The sequence below is a fragment of the Anas acuta genome, chromosome 16 (assembly GCF_963932015.1).
Source record: "Anas acuta chromosome 16, bAnaAcu1.1, whole genome shotgun sequence".
NCBI classification, from domain to species: Eukaryota; Metazoa; Chordata; class Aves; order Anseriformes; family Anatidae; genus Anas; species Anas acuta.
The window spans coordinates 4,901,435-4,918,177 of record NC_088994.1 but is presented as its reverse complement, the minus strand read 5'-3'; the positions used below and the strand labels follow the sequence as shown (position 1 = coordinate 4,918,177).

Genomic DNA, 16,743 nt, shown 5'->3' with positions numbered 1-16,743 from the left:
CTAAGTGTACCCCACATAACAAGTACCAACCCCTAACTAAACCCAGGCTCACCTGATGGCAAACCTTGGCATTTGTGCAAAACCAAGTGCCTTTGCTATACTGCCTTCTGCGCAGGTGTGTGCCCTTGTTTGGGCACTCAGAGTTCTCTGGATAAAAGCATAATTTGTGGATGAAACAGCCTTATAAATGTGCACCAGGAAAGCATCTGCTTTATAATCTTGTCACTGGGAAAGCCTCTGCAGCATTTGAATCCACAGTCTGAGAAATGAGAACAGTGCAAAGGCTGAAGCTGTGAGCCTCACTTTGTTAGCTGGAATTTCTGTGCTTTTTGCCATCATGGACAAGGACAAATGACCTCAGAGGCACAGAAGACATCATAGGTGCAGCACAGATGGGCAGGCAGCTGGGCTCTTTGCCTTGGGGCTGCAGAGGGATGAGAGATGCTTCTTGCTGCCTCCCACCGAGCCATCTTTCCCTGGAGGAAACACCAGCCTGTGCCACGAGCTCGCAGGGCTGAGGCTGCAGCCAACAAAGGCTCTTCTTTTCCTCCTAGGTTTAACTCCAGTCCACTGCTGAATAGGATGCTGATGAGGGTCACTAGGAGGGGACAGATGAATGTGGATGCCTTAGGCTTCCCCAGGCGTTTGCATAGAAACCTACAGCAACCTGCCTTGCTCGTGGATAGAAAGGGTAACTCTCCCCCACCAAAAATATTCACAAATATAATAGAGCAGAAATACATACCTTCAAGTAGAGTGTTCTTTTCCTGTTGCCTACACAGTAGATTATAGTTAATTAAACCTCTGCTCACATAAACAGAACAAGAAAGGATGTAAAAGTAATGAGCTGACAACACGGTCTGTATTATGTTGGGCTTCTAAGAGAATTTAATTTGGAGAAGAATTATGCACCGCCTGAAAGACAGTCCATTAAACTGAGCCAACTGTCTGGAAAGAGATAAAACAACCAAAAAAAAAAAAAAAAAAGTGTTCTGCCTCCTGTAAAATAAATAGCACACCGTGCCTCGCGCTCACCTCGCGGGCAGCAGGGCTGCACGTGCTGGTGCCAGCGGCTGGGAGGCTGCGGCCTCCCCACGGGGATGGAGGCCGCCCGGCCTCTCCCACCCAAAGGAGGAGAGAGCCGCGGCAGCAGCGGTGTCAGAGCTTGTGGATACAGCAGGGTGGGAGATGGCTAAGTCTGGAGAAATGGTGGTGGTATTTACCCTGGTAAAGCCCTGCCCAAGTGTTAGATCCCACGAATATCTGCCTGTGCTTAGTGCCACACCTCTGTGCTGAACAGTTTCTGGTCTAAACTTCGTGTGATCTACAAAGGAGAGTGGTGGTGCTCTCTGTTATGATCAGCTGTGATAAATTGTTTGGTTTACTATTAATTTTAATTATCAGGAAAGTCAATGGATCAGCACAGTACATAGGAGGTAAACTGAAGTGGCCCATCCTGTACTGACAAACTAAAGCAGCAGCATCCAAATCCAGCTCTCAGCCAGTGACCGCCAGAGCAGCTGGGGAGGGGAGGATGCCCATGGCCCACGTGGAGATGGTGGACGGCCACCTGGAGCAGAGGAGGGCAGCAGGGACCTGCCCCTCTCTGCCCCACAAATATCCCACGTGCCTACTGGGGACTCGCCTGCTCCCACGGGTTAACACAGACTTACCACGCATGATGCACAGGTTCTTCTCCTGGCTGTTGCTGGCATCTCCCTCTTCCTCTAACCGCTCACAGGCTGTTACTTTTATTTAAAGAAAATAAATAGAGGGAATCAGCAAAACAACATGGCAAAACATGCATGGCAGTATTACCTAATAAGCAAGCCTGTTTGCTCACGGGACTCATTTTCCAGTTGTGATCTCCTTGAGACAAGTGACAGCTATTTAAAATAATCAACATCTAAATAAATCTTCTCTTTAAAAATAAAATAAATAATAAAAATAAAAGGGCTTTTGAGCTAAAGTGATTTGCACCACCTATGGATCTCCCCCAAGTTATTTAACTGTATAAGGTGAGAGGTTATGTCGTTTAATCTCTTCCCTCCCACCCGACCCTTCCCAGCAGCTGTAAAGTAATAATCCCTTCAAATGCTTTCTTCGAAACATTCTGCCTAAGCCTCGGGGGGGATGTTGATGAGAGCTGAGAAATTAAGGGATTTGTTTTCTTCAATTTTGAGAAAATGGGAAAATAATTTTGAGTGGAATGAAACCAGTTTTTTTTTTTGTTTTCTCCAAGAAAATTATATAAAAAAATAAAATCTTTAATTCAGATCGAATGAGACTTTCCATATAACATCTTCTCCAGCCACTCTTGAAAGGAAGTATGAAAATATCTCTAAGTAAATCTGAACCAACGTTAAAACACGTATTAACTAATGCAAGGAAAAAACAGAAAGGTACAAGCACAGACAGGGTTATTTTCATCTCAGTAGCCACAAAGTGATTCACCTTAAAGAATTTTCTGTCAGTTACCCCAGGATTGGTTCTGCATAGGCCCATTGATTTCTGGACAGGTACTTCAGGTGTGCTGTAGGAAATTTAAAAAAAAAAATAAAAATTGTTTGTTTCCTATGTCTTTGTGCATCCCTTTTCCCTTTCCTATGCTTTTGGAGAACTTCAGGAGGACTTACACTATAGAAGGGTTGAAGCCATGCATTGGCCCTGAAAAAGGAAGGACCAATCTGAATAGAAAACAAGCAAGAACATTTCAATTTGACGCACTGTTGCCAGCTGGCCAGCTGCCCGACGTGAAGGCTCGAGGAAGAGCACGGCGTTGCATGCTCCGGATTTGCACAAGATTTGTGAATGGGGACGCTCTATCTGCTCCCGCGCAAGTCCTCCTGCTTTTGTTTGCTGCCCGTTTGGGTGGGCAGGGATGATTGCTGTTCCAGGAGCATTATCTCCCTGCTTCCAAAGGGATGAAATCTGGCAGAGCCCATTTGTTTTGTACATTGACAATAATCCCTTCGTTTCTGAGAACCGCAAAGGCCCTTAAAATAAATACCAAACCCGAGCAAAATCAAACTGTCAACATTTAGGCTGAGATTCTCAGAAAAGCTGAGTGCTCCCTCAAAGCATTTATAACACAGGCACAAAAGGCTGAATGTCCCCCCGACAGGCTCTAATCAGCCCCTCGCACGCACAGCTGCCTGCAGAAGGCTTGGGGACACGGCACTGTTCCTGCACCCCACAGCTGCCAGCTCTCGTGGCTCCATACAGATCTCTGTTTCTCCCACAGATAAATAAATATACCCTAGGAATGTGCTGGGGTGTTTTCAGAGATGATGGACATGGAGGTGTCTTGTAAAGCCTGATGTGCAGCAGGTTGTGGACTGCACAGGCTTGGGGGAAGCAGTGGCTGCAGCAGTGGAAAGAAGGGGATGCTGCTGAGCACAGCTCAAAGACCAAACCTTAACTGAAGAACATACAGAATAAATCCAGTTCTTTCTCCTCTTTTCAGCATACCTGGCCAGTCACAGCTGTATAGGACCTGGAGCTGGATAGAAACAGGAGTGTGGCATGGAGCAGCGGGTGGCAGAAGGGGCAGGGGGGCCCTGGGTGGGCTGCACCCAGCTGCTTTATACCTCCACAGCTGAGGGAGCAAAGCTGAGACATGCAGATGACTTGCCTTGTGGGATCGAACCTGGGGACATGCCGACACACTTTTCAAGGCTCTGGAGGCTGGAAATAGACTGAGACTACTTCCAGAGAGCAAGCTACGGAGTTTTGACATAAGTTTGTGGGGCCACGTCCATGACTGGATGTCTACACAGCAGCTGCTGCTTGCAGGCTGGGAAGCTGAGCTGGGACAAGCACTCTGATGTGACCTGGCAAACCTGCCCTACTTTGTATAAAGGGTTGTACAGAAAGAAGCTAGCTCAGTTTCCCAGGCTTGGAAGCACTCACTCATGCCCTGATCTCTCCTATATCCGTTTCTTCTATCCCTTCTTAGTCACCTCCCATCACAAAAGATATTCCGTTTATCCTTTCCTGTTTGCTGTCCCCACTCAATACGGGATTGACTCCTTCCAATATCCCTTTTTGTTCCAGTCCTACCTCAAATTAAGATCAGGGTTTCTTTGGCTTCCCTGCAGCTGGGCATGCTGAATGAACAATGTTGTGGTGATGGCATGATGCTCAAATGCAGCCCCAGCCATTGGAGAGGGAGCCCAGGCTCTTGTGCATCCCTACCAATGTTATCCTGAAAACAAGCGAGATTCTTGGCTGTGATTATTCCAAAAAACCATCAACGCTGAGAAAGCTCCTGCAAAAATGAAGCATCTCACGCTGCTCGTGCTAACTGGAAGCCAGTCGGAGGCCCTTACCAATAAACGCTGATTTGCACTTGGCCTAGGTGTGTGAGCCGAATCTTTTTGGGCATCTGTGTTTTGTTCCTGCGTGGTCTCCGGGCTGCCTGCGACTGCTCTCCAGACGCTGGCACGCTCAGTGCCGCAGCGAAGCCATCGGACATCCTGTTAGATCCTTAGCTTGCCAGGCCATTGTCTTGTTGTTATTAGCGGGGGATTAGAAGTTTAAGGCCTGAGAGCTTAATGGCCTCAGCGGGTGGAGAGCATGGCACTAGCTGTGAAAGTGACAAAAATCGATAGCTAATCCAGTGCAGTCAGTCAACCTTTTCAAAGCCTCATCCGTATTGATTTCCAAGCGCTGCTCTTCCTGTCCCTTGACGTAATCGGTCTGTTTGCTCAGCGGACTGACTCGCTCCCTTCCGCTCTCCCTCCATATTTTTGGGCTTTTTACACTTGGAAATGGATTACTTGGATCCCCCCAGCTTTTCATCTCTCCGGCTGCTGTCAGAGGAATGATTAAAGGTGAGGCAGGCTGGGCAGCCATCTCCCACAAATCAAGGAAGAGCTGACCTGGAGCGTGATGGATGTTGCAGGAAAGGAGCAGGCAGGCTCTGACGTGGGAGGAATGGAGGACATCTGGTCAGGTTAGATAGCTACCATCCAGGTAGTGAACACAGAAGAAAAAAAAAAAAGTCACTCATCAGGGTGACATCAGAGTCACTGTGCTGATGGAAAAGTACCTGTGGCATTATGTGAATTTAGGGATTAGGATGCGAGTGCTTTGGAGCAAGTTATTCTCCTCCTGTGAGGATAACAGACTTTTTCCTTCTCGTGCCCTGCTCCAGCTATTTGCAAGAAATATTTTAGGGGCATCTAATCACCCCTTTCAAAACCACCAGTAAAAGAGCTCCTGTTGCTAGAAGCAACCCAGTGCAGTGGTGCTGAGCTGGGCACCCTACTGCTGGGCACCCACAGCTCTGCACTGCCCACCCCTGAAGCACAGAGGCACTAAGAAAGCAGAAAGGCAGATGGAAACCATTGGCACAAGCTCAGAGCAGGCTCAGCAGTGAAGGTGCAGTCTTCGCATCCTGGATGATGGCCCTCCGGTGCCATTAAATAGGAGTCAGCTTGTAGGAAACTTGAATTGTTTAAAATAAGGACAGCAATTAATGGGTGCATTTGGGGATGCTGTGAACAGCCTCTACAACCCAAATTGCTCCAAAGAGTAATATTAGAATAAACTTATTTAAAACTATTAAAAAACAAAAAAAAAGGCTAAGGCAGTTCTGCAGTGGCTGTGCCACACGGCCATCCCCACTGCAACCAGGGCACCTGCAACACTGGGCTTGCTGTTGTGCATCCCCAGCCCTGGAGGCTGACCAGTGGCTGGCACTGCTTTCTGAGCTTGGTGGGTGCTGTCCTTTCGAGGACTTGCTCACTCCCCACTCCGAGCTGACCTGGCACTGTTCACATAGGCAGATAATAAAGCATAATTTGCTGTAATGTTTTTCTCCCCGGGCTGCTTCGCTGTGCCTCAAACACAGCAGACAAATTCTGTCTGTCAAATCCAGTTACGTTTTATTCCATCTCTTGTAGCTGGGATCAAGGGGCAGACATTTATCAGACAAGCAACTGAATTATCAAATTACATTCCTAAAACAAATGAACAACAAAAAAAAAAACAAACACTATGTGAGACTCTATCTTGGGGAGGAACAAGAAGGGGGGGGCAACACTGAGCGTTTTTCCTTGAAAATTACATTGAAGCATCTGCCATCATTAGAGCCACCAGAATGACTCCAGAAGAACAGCAGCTACCGAAGAGCAAAATATTCTCAGCAGAGGCCTACTTAACAACACTCTTAACGCTCTCTCTTCTGTTAAAAATTGTGCCAGCTACAAAAACATCACCGAATACTCCTGAATCAACAGGTTTCAGTAGCAAAGCCACCCTTGCACCTGCTGCTCTGTTTTGCCCCAGGCTAACGGGAAAGGATAGCTTTGGGCTTCCCAAAGACAGTGCTTTATTACACCTGCAGATGGGACAATCTGGCAGCAGAGGCTACTGCTGGTTCCTGTCCTACCCAGTTTGTGCTAATAGCCTTGTCTGGAGTCATCTGGTACAGAAATTAGAGGAGATGCTGAAGGTAAGCTTTGCAGAGCCATACGGCAAGGTCTGCTGGCCAATATGCATTTGTTTTAATGAGAATTCAGCGAGCAAGTCCCATAACATCTTCAGCTGGCACGATCCAGCACACCGAAGAGAAGGAATTAGCCTGAAACAACGCCTGCCTTCATAGGATATCTGGAAAACTTCTGACAAAGGCTTTTCCCTATAAAGTCTCAAGGACCCCACTGAGCATGCAGTAGCAGCAGACCACATGGTGCAGCAGGACGGGCTGTGGTTTTTGTGCACATGGGCTCCCAAACCATTGCCTGTTGGCTCCCAAACCCTTTCGGTGCTGCACTGCAGCCAGGCCCAGGCTCCCCATCCCAGCAGTGCCAGTCCTGGTCCCTGCTGCAGGCGCAGGGCTTCACATCTCCCCTGTGGCTCCCAGGGTTGCTCCCTCCCTTTTGCATGACACCAGCAGACACTTTCCCCTTGGGACTTGCCAACAGTATTTTCTGATTACGAAGAGACAGGTCTCTCCAGACAAAGCATGACGTGTTTGCCAAGAGGAGCAGAAGGGTGGCTGGAAAGAACAAAGAGATGCAGCAGCACTCACCCCGCTCCCGAAGCTCAGTAGCTCCCGTAGGAGCCTGCCGTGGACTGACTTGTCCATGGAGCTCCACATTGCCCAGGGAACAGGAGCCTTTGCTCCTCTCCACCTGCCCAGGCTGGCAGCCTCCCTGCCCACTGCTCTTTCTGCGGGCTCAGCATCCCTCTTTGATCCTCAGCTCAGCCCCGGGCAGGCTGCGCTTCAGCAGCCTGGAGGGAGAGGCAGAAGCAATCCCCCCATTAGCAACTCCTCTTTTTATTCTTGTAGGACTTGTACATTTACTGGTCTTGCTTGGCTTTAACAGTGCTTTTGATCTCACTCCCACACAAGTAACTCCTCAGATAGGAAAGGAAGATAGGTGGAAAAAAAAAAAAAAACAACACAAAATAAATGTGTTTCCTCTAACTGCAGGGGAAACAGCCTGTGCTGGCCTGAGTGACTTGAGAGGTAGCTTGTCTTTGGATCCAGTCTGCACCGATATGGGCTCAGTGCCCTCAGCCCCTTTTGCCCACCTTCACACAGTGTTTCAGGAGCCCCATCCTCTTCAGCTTCCAGCAGAGCGTGCTGCGCAGCATTGCAGCCTCTGCGCTCTCCAGAAACCAGATAAAGGGAGCAGAGTTTTGAGCTAAGGTGGCAGAGATTGATACATGACATAGGCGATGTGATCTCCTCTGCAGTGTTCAAGAAGGTGCCGTTTGTCAGCTGAGATGCCAAAGCAAAATCTTGGCTACTTGCAATAAATAAAAATCTCTTTTTTTAAAATATTTTAATATTCTGCAAGGGGAAAGTTCTTATCCCAAGGGTAATGACTACATTTTCCTATGAGTGGCGGTGTTAACCTTGTTGTACTGACTACATTTTAGTCTAAATTATTGCTAAGAAGTGAGATTTTTTTTTTTTTTTTACATGATGACGACCTTTTCCAGGAAAACTTCGTAGTTGCTGCACAATGTCTAAGTTCTACAGTGAGGATCACCAACAATACCTCAACCAGGCTAGAAAAATAATTTTATGGCTTAATAGGACAAAATGGGCTTGTTGAAGTGCTGAAAATTGGATTTCCAAATCTATATTTCGGCACTACATGGAAGTACAGCTTATTAATGAACAACACATTTACACATTTCAGAGCCCATTTTAGCCACTCACATTTGCAAATTCAATCTTAGTTTTCCAGTGGACATAACTAACGGTGATGGGATTAGTTCACCACTACACAAGCAGTAAATAGGTAATTACTTTTTCATGCATTCATTAAACATTTAAGCAGCATTTATACATATAAGTGACATGTAACAAGGTGTTTTTAACAGGTTCATTTGGGATTCAGATTGCAAAGATGTTAATTGGCATTTAATAGTTTTGTAATTGATCTCTGTCATCTTACTGTGTGGAAAAATGCTAAAATGTATTTCAGCACAATGGAAAACAGTACAATGTAATGTAATATTAAACATATCATCAAGATACACATTTATTGCAGCTACATAAAGCTAAACTAAGCTATGCAGGAAATAATTTGCTAGTTCAAAACTGCATTCGCCTTCAGTATTTTGTTTCCAACCACCCACAGAATTTTAGGAGGCAACGATTTCACACGGCAATTAAGAAAATGTGCTTATATATAATAATGGGGCTCCGCAGTCATATAACACACACCTAGCTCATTGCTGGTTTTAATAAGTATATATCTGTATATTTACAGAAGCACAAACACTGACTTTTGTGAGTGGCAATGTCTATGAAATAGCTGTTTGTTATTATAATCATCCGATGTTTATACAATTATAGCTCTCTTCAGTGACCCAGAGCTACATCAGACGAAGTTGAAAGCCTCTATATCGCTCGTCCAAGTATTTCTGAACAAATACACATGTATTTTGCCCAGGTAAAATATTTCTGGTACCTTGGAGCAAGGCACTGAGATTTAACATGAGGCTGGCTTTTATAGCAAGATACATCATTTGTCTTTTTTATGACAATTGAGCATAATTCAGGACATAAGGGGCACGGTGACCTAGGGAAGATGGAAAGCTGTTTCCACTCTACTACAAAAACAGTAAAGAAGGAGCTTTAAGAGGACTTGACTGGAGTAATTATTTCCAAGCATCACCACACATTACTCCTGCTTACCTCACAGACAGCAAAGCATGCAGGTAAGGCAGTTTGTGACCCAGCACAGGGTGCCCTCGAAACCCAGTCCCTGAGATAAGCACAAGACTATGTGCAGAAGGACCGGAAAATGTCCAGCACAGAACAACTCTAGAAGAAGGGCCTGAAGTAACTTCACCAGCTTAGCATCCTCCGGATTTTTAACATCAGCAGAAACAGGGCCTAATTTATCCAAAGGTGCATGAGCTGGATTGCTGCTCTGGGGCTGAGACACGTGGCAGCCTCGCTGGTTGGTCCACCTGATAGCAAAGGGTGCACTCAGCTGTCAGAGGCAGCACTGCGTACCCACATCAAACCATCGTCTGAGGCTCTTTGCATTGAGCTGTGCTCTGATCTTGGAGTTTTCTCCCCAGCATAAATAATCCATCCACCATGACTTTTTTTTTTTTTGTGTGTGTGGCTTTTCCCTCACTGACTTCTGGTCCTGAAGAATGAGCAGCCACTCCTGATCACCCAGAGTTTTAACATGGAAAGCCATTGGGCAAGTGTTTGCAGAGTATTGTTTGTCTGTGTGTTTTTGTTGTTGTTTTTTGTTTTGTTGTTTTTTTAAGGGGCACTGTCAAACTGAATCTGTACAGCTTGAATCAGACTCTTTTTGTATGAGTTGTGAAATTCCCATTATTTGCCAAAGGAAATCCTAGTAGAAAGGATTGATAGAGGTCAGTAAAGAGCTGGAGGATTAATACGTCTGAGTCATTCGTTTCCCATCTGCCCTGTGTTAGTGTTTAGCCGATTAGCTGGTAGAGAAAACATCTCACATAATCTGGAGCTTGGGTGTGATGTGAACATGTTCAAGATTTTAGCATTTACAGATGTCTAAGCCTGGTTTCCGTGCCTCTGAGGCAAATGCAGTCAGTCTGCCACACACATGCAACCTACCTGAGCAACTAATTCTAGAAGACAAACACAGAAGTGCTTACCCACTGATGGCCATTTGTTTACTTTCAAGAACTCCTGAACGTATTAAAATATTGACAAGACTGGCAAGTACCAGGAGTGCTTGGGGAATGCTAAAAGAATCAAAAACTCATTATGATTTGTGTTTATTTGTTCTTGAGTTGTTTGCTTTAACTTTTTATGAATTAGGAAAGTCATATGCTTAGGTATAGGCATTTAGAAGAGTTTTTTATGCAAACAAATTATTGTAATTAACTGCTCCCATAATACCACTGTAAATGAAGAGTAACCCAGAAACAGTCCAAATATGTAGACAACTCATCAGGATACTGCTTTCCTCAGCAATGGTCTTTAGAAGTGGAAACTTCCAAAGATTAGCAGATATGGACTGTTTTCAACAGCAGAAAGATTTGACTTGGGTTGCAGGCTGGGCAGAACACAGACCTGGAAATATACAGGAGAAAGCTGCAATGCCCTTATCCTCTTCTCTGGCTCTAGTTCATATCATCTTAATTGCAAGAACAGGAGTACAGCTGGCCTCTGTTGATCTGAGGCCTATATTGGTTGTTCAAGATGGTTGGGAGGAATAACATCCAAAACCAGTGTCATGGATATAATGGGGACAGCTGGAGCATCCCCGCCACCCACAGCTGGTATCGTAGGGCACACATAACCAGGCAGATAGTCATCCACAAAGACATGGTGTAATTAATATCATGTGTGAGCTGTTAGCTGAACTCATACAGTGGTCTACCTCCCTCTTTTTAATATTGCCAAATAGGAGCTGAATAGGCTACTGAGGAGAAGCTGTTCCTGCTGGGGGCTGTTGGAGCTGAAGCACATTAGTGGGGTCAGATGAAAAATAAGGAAGTCATTCCTCAAGCTACAAACACACAAACGTGGGAGCCTAATGCCTCATGCTGTCTGTCAGTGGCATTTCTCCTCCAATGATCTGGAGCTGGGCTTAAGCATTGGCCTTTGCTTTATATTTATGTATATACCTATACACATACAAGCACAGTGAGCAGTTTCCATCGAGAAAGCTTCCAGGAAATAAATAATGACAGCATCATTTCCCCCACTGACCAGACAACATCGGACAGATGGCCAGTGCAACACACTCCGTACTGCCCATCTTGAGCTTCTGACTGCTCTGGGGGAGAATATTATTTTGTAGATCGGACAAAATGCTCATTCTGTTGCAGCACTGTGCAATGATATTTATACTAATGCAGTGTATACCTGCAGTAGGGTGCTCTCAACCAGACTGTATGTTGATGATTGAGATATAAAGTCTGGGCAAACCAATAATAGAGTCTTAACTGAGATGGACAACTGCAAACTCTACAGGTTTCAGGAATTCAGAAAGTCGGTCATTCACTCCATTAATGGAGCCTGGTAAACTCTCATATGCAAACCTTATTTATTCCTTGTGCTTGTCTATGAAATTTTGGTTAATACCGTGGCATTTCACAGATACGTTTTTTACTCAACGGGCCATGGATGTTTATACTTCTGCCAGCTGGATGGGTGCCCTGGGGGAGGGACAGGTTGTAACAGATAAAATAAAACAAGCGTACCCATGATGTAGAGTGGAGAACAAAACCACTTATACTTTTTGTTAGACTTGTCACAAATTTAAAAAAAGAAACACTTGTGCATGCTTCTGGTAAGCAAATCAGAAAGGTCACTTAACTGAGGTGAAAATTTGAGATTTTTAATTAAAAAAAATCTGTTTGATGATTCCTGTCCTGAGTTCAGCCCATTCCTCAAGATCTCTGCACAGTGGACACTAGCGATATCCTCACAGGTAGAATTGGATCAAAAGAAATACAGGAGAAAAGAAAGTGATTCCCTGGTCAGATTAAAGATGTTATTTTCTTGGTGAGTGCTCTGTATTACCTTTCACTGCCCACACTCTTGTGCAAGTAGCTATTGTAATCTGCTGCACTGGGTGTCATTGCTCAAGAGTACTTACGTTTGGGGAAAAAAATGGATCACAGTGAACCTTCCCCATTTTCAGAGTTTATGCAGAAAATCAGGCAACAAGACCACCAGTGGCAACATGCTGCTCAGTGCTTTGGTGCTTTTCAGGTGCCTAGTTGCGAACCTTTACTTTTGGCTTTCTGAGGCCAACATCCCAGTAATTCATCTTGCCTCCCTGAAGCCCCAAACCTCCATTTAGCAGAGTTTTACCCCATGAAGGATCATTCAGCAGCACAGAACAGCAGCAGCAAGGGACCTTTCACAGAAGGGGATCATTAAACACTTGACTTAAATGGAACTTAAAGTTGCTTTGAATACCAGATTTCTTCTCCCTGCCTCACCAAACATCTATGATGTTACCCCTGGGTGGAGAGCTTCCCACATTTCTCTCTGATTTTTGTTACCTCCATATTTCTACTGTGACCAAAGTGACTAGTGGAGAATATGACAAAGTCTGGGTTTTGCATTGTAATATCCTTTGAAATGCAGACAAGTACCTTGACAGAATTTAAATATTCACTCGGACATTGTCCTTAATAACCACCAGTATGAAATGCTCTGGTGCTGCCTTCTGATGTACCACACCCTTTGCATGTATGAAGTATGCAGGTTAAGTGTAAATAATTATCAGTTCTCAGAGTCTCATCCAGTCAGGAGAGATGCCAAGAGCTTGTGTGTTTACCTTCAGATCTATTGGGAAATTTCCCAAGAGCATGAGCTCTCAGACATTTAGTCAAAACATCTACTGATGACTGTCTCCAGAACATTCAGCAGCAATTTGATTGACATATTTCTCATCAACAAGTTGGCTTTGTTTACACGTCTCTGAGAAGTACATAGGCAATGAGAGAAAAAAATACAACCAGACTTTTCTGTTCTTAGACTTTCTTCTTCTGGCAAGAGGGGTTTTATTTCAGGAAATGTTACCAGCCCAGATTTGCTAGCATTAACCAGCTGGGCCGTGCCGAAATGGCCATGCAAAACAGCTTGCAAATACTCCTTGAGGAGGTTTCCAGCAGCTCTGATCCAAAGCAAGATCAGCAGAAGGCAAAGAAAGCCACATTTTTTCCTTCGACCCACCTCTGCTTTCTGTACTGAGCACATTTTTGCTGCTTCTGATAATCACACTTTTAAGTAGGCAGATTTTGAGTATCCCCAAAACACGCACACAAGGCCCAATACACTCCTATAGCCATAGGATGCTTTTCTTTGCTCAATTGCACACAATTGCTTCTTACCAAGTTGTCTGACCCTAACATCTCCCCAATTTCTTCAGCAATCTTGCTACTTTTGAAATCCCAACAGAGTGCCCAGGCTCTGCCTCCAACACATCACCACCTGCATGGCCAGGAGCCTAGCTTATCCATCTCAAACATTCCTATAATGCTGACTTACCTCATGGGGCTGTTGCAGAATTTATACACGGACACACAGAGTTTATTTTATTTATGGTTACGGTCATTCATCTATCTATGCTTTGTGGTAGCACCTCTCAGTACAGTACCCAAACACATACAAACCAGCTGCTGGAGGGAGAGCTCTGTAGTTCTCTCCTTACCACATTAATTCATGCAGCAGAACCCCAACCCGTCTGAGGAGAATGGTGAGCATTGTCATGAATTCTAACTCTGAAACATTATTTCCCATCCACTGTCTTCTCTAGATTTACTTTTGCCTGGGTCACAGATATAATAATACACAAAACAAAGCCACCAGGCTTGGAAATGCACGGTGAGAGGAGTGCAGCTGTAGAAAGACAGAGGGGATCAGTAGATGGCTAAACAAAGAAAAACTCCTGTTAGAACATCAAGTTGGAAAATATGGAAAGCTGAGGAAGGAAGGCAAAACAAGGCCTCCTCCTCCTTTCACCTCCCTTTCAGCCCAGTGGGACTCGGTGAGCAGATGCCTTCTGTTGGTGGGGCAGCTCCTTCAGGAAGGCAGAGGCTACTCAGCTGAGGACACCCTAAGAGAGCTTCCCAAGCCTACAACATCAAATAAACCCCTCCAAAAGGGATGGGCGAGGTAGCTCAATCAGCCTTGTCTACAACCACACTGTGATGTCTTTTACCCCACACCAAATGGGTTTCCAGCTGCTGCAAATCTCCCAGGTGCGAAACCTTGAATCAGAGCTGCTTGCTTGCCTCCCGGAGGAAGGAGGCATTTGTTTGTCAACCCACACACCTGAGAGTTACACCACATGTCAGCCTAATGTTGAGAGCACCAGAAACCATTCTGTCAATTATCGCCCTTGGTCAGCCCTGGATGCTGTCTGCCTGGGCATCCCTGCTTGCTCAAGCAACAGCATTCAGGTGCCTGTCCCTCAAAATAAACCAACAAACCCCCAGAGTTAATAACCTTGAAATGCTACAGCAAAGTCTACCATATTATCCAGCAATTAGGAAGATTTCTGTTTTTAAATCCAGCTAGCAAGAGTTCTTTAAAAAAAATAAAATAGCTGTTTTGGAACAGAAAAAAGGACAAGCTGTTTCAGTCATCATTTTATTACTGACTCACAAGGGAAATCAGTGAATCTACCAGTGGTTCGTGCAATTCTGTTGCCAGCTTCTCAGAAAGGAAATGTCATGTATAGCAACTTGTTTTTCTATTGCAGCAATTAAAGTACATAGGAGGCCACAACAAAATCAATACAAAACTGGTAAATCCTTAATGAATGACAGCAAAATACTGATCTTCTTGCCTTAAGAAATGCCTATCTATCTAAATGCCACCATTTTCAGGGTTCAGCAGCAGAAGGCTTTTCTGGTTTATCTTTGAAGGGTCTGCCATTTTTTATCTTGCATTTATGTATGGATCACCAAGCCTCTTGCTTACTGTGTTTGAATGTCCTGGGAAGAAATTCACCAGCTTCCAACCTCACAACTAGGATACAGCAATTTTTAAAATTAAAAGATTTTTCAGCCAGTGAGAACTGCTTCTGCACGTGACTTCTTGGCATCTCGCTAGCCCTTGGAAGGTTTAGAAGGCCTCACTCCCCCATCCTTCTCCACAGGGCTGTCCCTGTAGTATCCTGTCTGTTCCAAGCCATTCCTACAAGGTCTCATTTTCTCCCTCACATTTACTTTCAAATCGCTTTTTTGCTTCATTTCTAACAACCAACAAAGCAGCCTGAGTCCCTGTAGTACTTTTGTTTTCCAGGGCTGAGGAATATTCCCAGCTAACAGTGCACATATATCCCCTCCCCATGGTTATTTAGCAGTAATTTACTTGGGCAGAGGCCAGCTCTTGCCTCTGACAGCCCCTACCTGCCTGCGAAGCGACAGGCCATAAGAGTTGCAATAAGCCAGTACAGCGTGATCTCAGTGCCTAAGTCACATACAATACACATAAATAATTGCAGACCTGCCCTATACCCTTCGCAGATGTAGCCTCATTTGTTGCCTGATTTTATTTTTTTAAATTTTATTTTACTGTATTTTTAATTTCCACCTGGTTTACCTTCAACACTGTGGCCAGATGTAGAACCAGCTAATGCTTTTGATTGTGGCCAGGAATTCTGCTAATTCTTCACTGCATGTTACAGCATTTGTGTCTTTTTTTTTTTTTTTTTTTTTTTTGGGGGGGGGGTATTCTATTATTTTATTTTATTTTATTTTATTTTATTTTATTTTATTTTATTTTATTTTATTTTATTTTATTTTATTTTATTTTATTTTATTTTATGTTATAACAGCCAAGTTGTTTTCTAGTGCTGGAATGGCTTGATCTGCTGTACTAAATGCTCATTGTATCTGTCACATGCTTATCCTATTTCAGCAGCCAGAAATCAATGAGAATTGATTTGAGAATGTCCAATCTTATCAAGTATCGAGTAGGGCGCTGGGACAATTGCTGAGCTGATGGTATAACATATAGATTTTAACAAAGCATGTAGCCCCAAGTATGACAACCTTGTTTAAAAAGGATGTTTGGACTCCAAGGTGTTAAATATGTTTGTTTCTTTCTGTGCCCTCAGCTTTCAGATGGTGCCAATTTCCATACCAGCTCTCTCTCGGCTAAAAGCAGAGTATAAGCACACTCTATAGTACTAGCAGAAAATTACGTAGGGAAGAGAGAAAGTGTTGCATTTAGAAATATAAATGCTGCCAGCAAATGCTATTTCAGCAATTACCTATGTTTAGTAATTATGCTAATGATGATTCTCAAAAGGCTGTTATTTGCTCAGCATGTTCTTCATACTTTATCTCTCTACCTGCCTAACCCTTTATTTTCACTGTAGCTATTACTGGTTGTTTGTCAAGTTAAGTGATGTTTGCAGTGCCAAGTGTTGTCAAGGTACTGTTGCTTTAGCTGAATTCCTATTTTTCCAACACTGGCTGCTGTGATTTTCTGCTCATCACTGCTTCGAGGCTTCGGGGATTGGATTTCACTGCTTTCAAGAGACCTTGGGTGCTGCAGGTGTTATTGGTACTTTGGGCTGCAGGATGAATGAGCAGCTCCTGGGGTCGGAAACAACACATTTGACAAAGTGTGATGGGCACCAATTTGTAAGCGTTGAGCTGACATGTGAGCAACCTGTGTGCTCCTGCCCTACTGGATCAACGTGCTCCGAAATGAACCATGAAGAGCCCCACGGCACATGCACCCATGAATATGCCCACGGCAAAATCTGAAGGGCAGAGATCACGTACCTGGAG

At 44.5% G+C, this 16,743-nt stretch overlaps 1 long non-coding RNA gene across 1 annotated transcript in view; it reads right to left on the bottom strand.

Moving 5' to 3' along the window:
• Positions 1 to 2,316: 2,316 nt before the first annotated feature.
• Positions 2,317 to 16,743, bottom strand: part of LOC137865466 (uncharacterized) — a 51,847-nt gene continuing 37,420 nt past the window's right edge. The window contains exon 5 of the long non-coding RNA XR_011101915.1: positions 2,317 to 2,533. This is a non-coding gene — a long non-coding RNA (uncharacterized lncRNA). The remainder of the gene's footprint in view (positions 2,534 to 16,743) is intronic.